At 46.5% G+C, this 6563-nt stretch overlaps 1 non-coding gene across 1 annotated transcript; it reads right to left on the bottom strand.

The window, feature by feature from the left end:
* Nucleotides 1-5404: 5404 nt before the first annotated feature.
* TRNAG-CCC (transfer RNA glycine (anticodon CCC)) lies at nt 5405-5477 on the bottom strand. Its single transcript has one exon. It is a non-coding gene; the product is annotated as a tRNA-Gly (tRNA).
* Between the last annotated feature and the right edge of the window lie 1086 nt (nt 5478-6563).

Here is a 6563-nt window from a genome sequence, read left to right as displayed (position 1 = left end):
CACAGTGGTTAATAATCTGCCTACCAATGTAGGGGACACAGGTTCAAACCCTGGTCTGGGAAGATCCCACATGCCTCGGAGCAAGTAAACCCGTGAGCCACAACTACTGAGCCCCCATGCTACAACTACTGAAGCCTGCATACCTAGAGCGCGTGCTCCACAAGAGAAGCCACCGCAATGAGAAGCCCGTGCACCACAACAAAGAGTAGCCCACGCTCACCGCTTCTAGAGAAAGTCCGTGTGCAGCAAGACCCAACGCAGTCAAAAATAAATAAATAAATAATAAAAATAAATTTTAAAAACACAAAGATAGTCACTGTAAGGAAACTACAGACCAATACCCCTCATGAACTTAGACACAAAAGTTTGTTCAAAAATTTCAAATTAAATGACCTAAGCTTCCACCTTAAGAAACTAGAAAAAGAGCAAATATCCAAATTATGCAGAAAAAAGCAAATAATAACTAGCATAAATAAACTAAACAGAAAAGAGGAAAATAAAAAGAGAGAAAAGTCAGTGAAACCAAAACCTGGTTCTTTGAGCTGAACAATCAAATTGATAAGCCCCTGGCCAAATTGACCCAGAAAAAGAGAAGACACAAATTACCAGTATCAGGAACAAAAAAGAGGCTGTAACTACTAGGATATTAAAGGGATAAAGGAATATTATGAATTCAACAACACTGATGAAATGGACAAACTCCTTACACACACTACTGAAGCGCATTCAAAAGGAGATAACTTGGGGAATTCCCTGGTGGTCCAGAGGTTAGGACTCGGCACTTCCACTGCAGGGGACACAGGTTCAATCCCTGGTTGGGGAACTAAGATCCCGCAAGCCGTGTGGGGTGCGGTCAAAAAAAAAAAAAAAGGAGATAACCTGAAGGAAGAGAAAATAGGCCATCAAAATGGCCACATCATGAAACAGATAATTCTAAACACGGGTATTATCTTCTCATCATACAATTACGATCACATCCCAGATTTATAATCTCCTAGCCCTTAAGAGTGATGGTCTGGAAGCCTAGAAATTCAGCTTCTAGTCTTATCCTTGAAAGACAAGGGGCCAAATCATAGCTGATAGTCCGATTCCAAGCAAACTGCAATACTGAGCCAGAAAAAATTTACCCTTATGAGGCTGGGTAGATTCTCCAAAAGGTACTCAACTTTGTGATGAGGCTCTAGGATGCATAAAGTAGGATTTAAAACAAAATTTCTACTGCTGGAATTCCCATTAAATTCATCTTGAGACACAAACCGTTCTAACACAAAGGGAAGGCATCTGTAATGGACAAGATTTTCCCAGAGATCAGTGTAATTTCGTTTAGGTTATCTTCACACCAATTCATCACCACCTCCCCCTCACTAGACGTTTCCTAATTTAGTTGGTTAAACTAAGTACTGTGAACTTAGGCATTTCAACTTGAGAAGACCCTGTTATACCAACAAACAACGGCTGAACAGCTCTTCTAAAAGTATTAACCACGGTATTTTTCTTATTTAAGACAAAGGCTTTGCTAAAAATAACAGCTCCTAAAAAATGATGAAATGCACAAATTTCTTCTAATCCTGAAGCTTCCTTTTACCTGTCAGGTAACAGCAGATACCTTTTCTTTATACTTGTAATATATCACCTCTACAAAAAAAAAAAATTTGAGCAGCTTGATGTCATGCTGTTCAATAACCAATAAGAGAAGCCTCAAAACCAACTTTTGCAAAGGGATAATGCAGATGTTAGTGTGAGTTATTATCTAGTACTCTTAATAGAGTTTGGAAGCTACCGCAGTGATGAGAAGAGAACACAGAGGCTGGGATGACATCAGCCTCAATTAACTGGGAACAAGCAAGACGTGAACCAGGCCAGGTAAAGCCCTGTCAGGGGTCATTCCAGCCTCTCTCCACATAAAGGTTTTAGATGTGCACAATGACAGAGGTGTTGGTTGAGTTCCATTGGTGTGCAAAATACTAATGTAATTAATTCAACAATTAACTAGATCCCTATGACCTGAGGACATAAAACTGAACAAATTAAAGGCAGAAGCCTACCCTGATGTGGGAAAACAGGAATTCTCATATGTGTGTTGCTGATGGAACGGAATCTCAAACTATATACCATTCACTTGTGGTATCCCATATACACCTACACCAGTGGAAACTGCCGGCACATATTCCTCATTGCAACTCCATGCATAAAAGACTGGAAAACATCCACATGTCCAGCGACTCAGAACAGGCTGAAGACGCAGAACAACACACTGGAATACTACATGGCAGTAAACAAGGACGCAGGTCTTTGCATGCTAACACGGAGGGAGCCGGACTGTTTGCACAATGAAAAAACAAGGCACGAGAAAGGGGGGATATAATCCTACCTATTCCTGTTTGCTTAGTTTTGCTTAAAAAAAGGGGGGAAGGGAGGGGGAATTCCCTGCCAGTCCAGTGGTTAAGACTCTTGAGTTCTCAATGCAAGGGTCACGGGTTCGATCCCTGGTGGAGGAACCAAGATGCTGCATGCCACGTGGAGCGGCCAAACAACTCACAACCCTATCTAATGGAGAAAGCAACTTTTTCAGCATATACAGTCTTCTCTCACTCTTATTTAAAGGCCTATTTCTGTAAGTGCCCTCGCGAGCTCACAGCACAGCTGAGACAAATGACAGAGCTCAAGAGCAACCCTGGACCGTTGCCTCGAGAAGGAAGAGTCTGGAAGAGCGAGGGCAGGGGCTGCTTACTGCATCTGCAGAGTGAGCCCCGCGCCTGCCCCTGACATGCACATTCCGGACACTACCGCGCCACCTGGGCCCATCCCCCAGGCCCCTCCGCCCGTCGAGGCCTGTCCCCGGGGCCCCTCAGCAGGTCCAGGCCCATCCCCCAAGGCCCCACCGCCGGTTCAGGCCCGTTCCTCAAGGCCACACCGTCGGTCCAGGGCCGTCCCCCAAGGTCCTGCTGCCCATCCAGGCCCGTCCCCCACGGTCCTGCCGCCCGCCCTGGCCCGTCCCCTAGGCCCCTCCGCTCCGTACCATGGCGGTCACCACCTAGCTTCACTACAATCCAACTTCCTCTCAGTCTGATGCCACGCGCCCAACTGCCGACCCGCCGCACCACACGCTGTGTCCTGATTGGCTTGCCAGCCGCGCAACTGCCATTGGCTCCGAACACTTTGGGGGCGGACCCCAGGCCAGGACCCCAATGGCAATTGGCCGTTTCCTTAACGGGCGAACTCGCTTTTGATTGGTCGTCACTTTGGGCGGGAAATGGCGACCGGAAGGTCTCATGCTGCATCGGCTGGAAGCTGCGGGCTGACACCTGGTCGCTGCGGGTGAGGGAGGCTCCATAGTTTGTCTGTAAAATGCGGTCTTCCTGCAGAGCTGCCCGGGGTGTGAGAAGGGACAGGGCTGGTAACTGAAAGGGCTTTGCGGACTTGGCAGATACCTGGAAAGACTATTCGGTTAGCAGCCTGTTACTGGTGCAGACCTCAGTACCCCCCCGACTCGCGCCAGCGCACGTTGTGGCAACCACATGATAGACTCCCGGAAGGAGATGCTGTGAAGCTGAGAAGGGTAGTTCCGCCTTCAGGAAATGGGACTAATGCGTGGGTCTCAAAGTATCGCGAGTTTTACAAGCAGCCAAGCAGGGTGGGTGGGCAAGGCAGGCGGGGGACAGGGAGGTCCGAGAATGGCAGTAAAGAAGATGGCTGACCTCAGCTAGACCGGGGGGCCTGGCTTTTGGGGGGGTGGGGAGCCAGCTGGCAGCAGAGGCGGGTTGGCTTGGCCATTTTTAGGGGGAGGATGGGGCAGGAGACTCCACAGGTGGTTATTGCAGGAGGCCAGAGAACTACCCACCCACAGACCTTGGCGAAAGGACACAGAAATTCCCAGGTTCCCGGAAGGGGGACTGATATCCTCAGTTCACCACCTTCCCAAGATCCCCCCACTCCTGCTGCTGGTTCATGAGAGAATCTGTGTTTACACCACAGAGAAGAGCCCCTTCTTGGCTCTTCTAAGCACAACCTGAATGAGCTAGAATCTTCGTGGAGAAGGGAGGACCAAAAAGGGGTTAAATAAAGAGAATATAAATAAATACAAATTACTTATAATAATTTATAAACATACATTTATATGCTAATTTAAAGTAAACAAATTTTAAAATGTAGATGCAAAATGCAGATTTCTTACCCTGCCTACGACTGCTAGGTCAACAGAGGCCTGGGGTAATGTTCATAGTAGCAGATCAAACGGTCTGGGTTTGAGCAACACACACCACCACCATGGATTCAGCGGGACTAACTTCAGCTCCACTCCTCCCTTGCTCTGGCAGATTTCAGAGTGCAGTCAGGGGGTTAGAAGGGTTGGGCAGCTAGCTAGGGAAGACCAGGGAGGTCCAGCAGGATCGGTGCAAGGAACCGGGGCCAGCCTTGGGCAGAGGGGCCGACAGGAAATGGGGGAGAGAATGCACCCCTGGTAAAGACTGGAACAGGTGGGGACAGACATGACTGTCATTGCCAGGGACGGGGGACATAAAGAAGGAAGAGAGACCACCACCTGGTGGTCCAGTGGCTAGGACTCCATGCTTCCATTGCAGGGGACATGGGTTCTATCCCTGGTCTGGGAACTAAGATCCACGAGCTAAGAGGTTCAGCCAAAAAGAAAAAAGAAAAAAAAAAGAAGGAAGAGCTGGGAAGCCAGCTCATGGTGAGGAGTAATGGGGGTCATTTTGGAAAGGTAATATGCAACAACATGGTGGTGGACTTTGAACGGTGGAATTTGGGCTAAATTTGGCCCTGGGGAGAATAGCAGACTGGGGGAGGGGGCTGCTAGCATGTAGACAAGAGAGGACAAAAGCTGCAGGAGACAGACAAGAGTGGAGGAAAAGATAGCGATGACATGGGAAAAATGTAAGATTTCTTTTGCTTCAACCGCTTCCCCCCAAAAAAGCTCCTGGAAGCTGGGGAGGGCCTGGATACCTGAGATAAAGGAGCTATTTGAGCCACGTTGTTCGGATGCTAACAGAAAGGGGAGCTCCAGGAGGCAAAAGGACGTAGGGACATCTGGGTCACATGTGGTAGGTACATAGTCTCAGTGACTAAGAGTAGTTGGGAGAGTAATGGCCTTTACCTGAGTCAAGCAATGCAGAAGGGGCCAGTTTAGGGGAAAACAATGGTCTCCCAACTTCTTAGTCTGTTCCTCTGTGTACCAACCAGAGGCTTCATCTCTCTCTGGCCACTCAGCCCTTCTTGTCCCTGGAATTCTTTCTTGCAAACAGTTTGGTGCTTTATCTTTTATTTATTTAGTTTTAAAATATTTATTATTTTTATTTATTTATTTGGCTGCACCAGGTCTTGGTTGTGGCACGCGGGATCTTCATTGCGGCATGCAGGATCTTTAGTTGCGGCATGCAGGATCTAGTTCCCTGACCAGGGATCGAACCCGGGCCCCCTGCATTGGGAGTGCAGAGTCTTAACCACTGGACCACCAGGGAAGTCCCTTAATCTTTTATTTTTATGACAACTTGATTCACATACCATAATACTCACCAGCTTAAAATGTACAGTTCCGTGGTTTTTTTTGGTATCCACGTAATTGTGCAACCATCACCACTATCTAATTTCAGAACATTTAATCACCCTAGAAAGAAACCCTGTACATGTTAACAGTCATTTCCCATACCCCACCCCCCAACCCTCTGGAAACCATTAATCTACTCTTTGTCTCTATAGATTTGCCTATTCATACAAATAAAATCAGACAACATGTGGTCTTTTGTAACTGGCTTCTTTCACTTAGCATAATGTTTTCAAGATTTATTTGGGTGGTATCACCACTTTATTCTTTTTTTTTTTTTTTTTTTTGGCTGCACTGCGGGACACGTGGGATCCTACCCTGACCCATGCTGCCTGCATTGGAAACGCGGAGTCTTAACCACTGGCCAGTGGTGTTCCAAAGCAGCTGCACCAACTTACCGTAGCAGCAGTGTACGAGGGTTCCAATTATTCCACATTATCTTCAACACTTATTATTATCTGACTTTTTGACAACAGCCATCCTAGGGGATGCATCGCACTGTGGTTTTGGTTTGCATTTCCCTAAAGACTAATGATGTTTAGAATCTTCCCATGTGCTTATTGGACATTTGTATGTCTTCTTTGAAGAAATGTCTATTCAGATCCTTTGTGCATTTTTAAATTGGGCTATTTATCATTTTGTTGTTGAGTTGTGAGAGTTCTTTATATATTCTAGATATACTCCCCTTATCAGATATATGATTTGCAAAATTTTTCCTGTTCTGTGGATTTTAATCTTTTCCTTTTTTTTTTTTTTTTCTTTTTTTTTTGGCTGAGCCACGCAGATTGCAGGATCTTAGTTCCCTGACCAGGGATTGAACCGTGGCCACAGCAGTGAAAGCGCCGAGTCCTAACCACTGGACCACCAGGGAATTCCCTCTTTTAACTTTCTTGGTGGTATCCATTGAACACAAAAGTTTTTTATTTTGTTTTTATTTATTTATTTTTTTGGCTGCACCGTGCAGCATGCGGGATCTTAGTTCCCCAACCAGGGATCAAACCTG

Source organism: Delphinapterus leucas, chromosome 14 (genome assembly GCF_059928025.1).
Source record: "Delphinapterus leucas isolate spDelLeu-1000000601 "Yukka" chromosome 14, BTC_Dleu_Yukka2, whole genome shotgun sequence".
NCBI lineage: Eukaryota > Metazoa > Chordata > Mammalia > Artiodactyla > Monodontidae > Delphinapterus > Delphinapterus leucas.
This window is presented reverse-complemented; position numbering and strand designations above follow the sequence as displayed.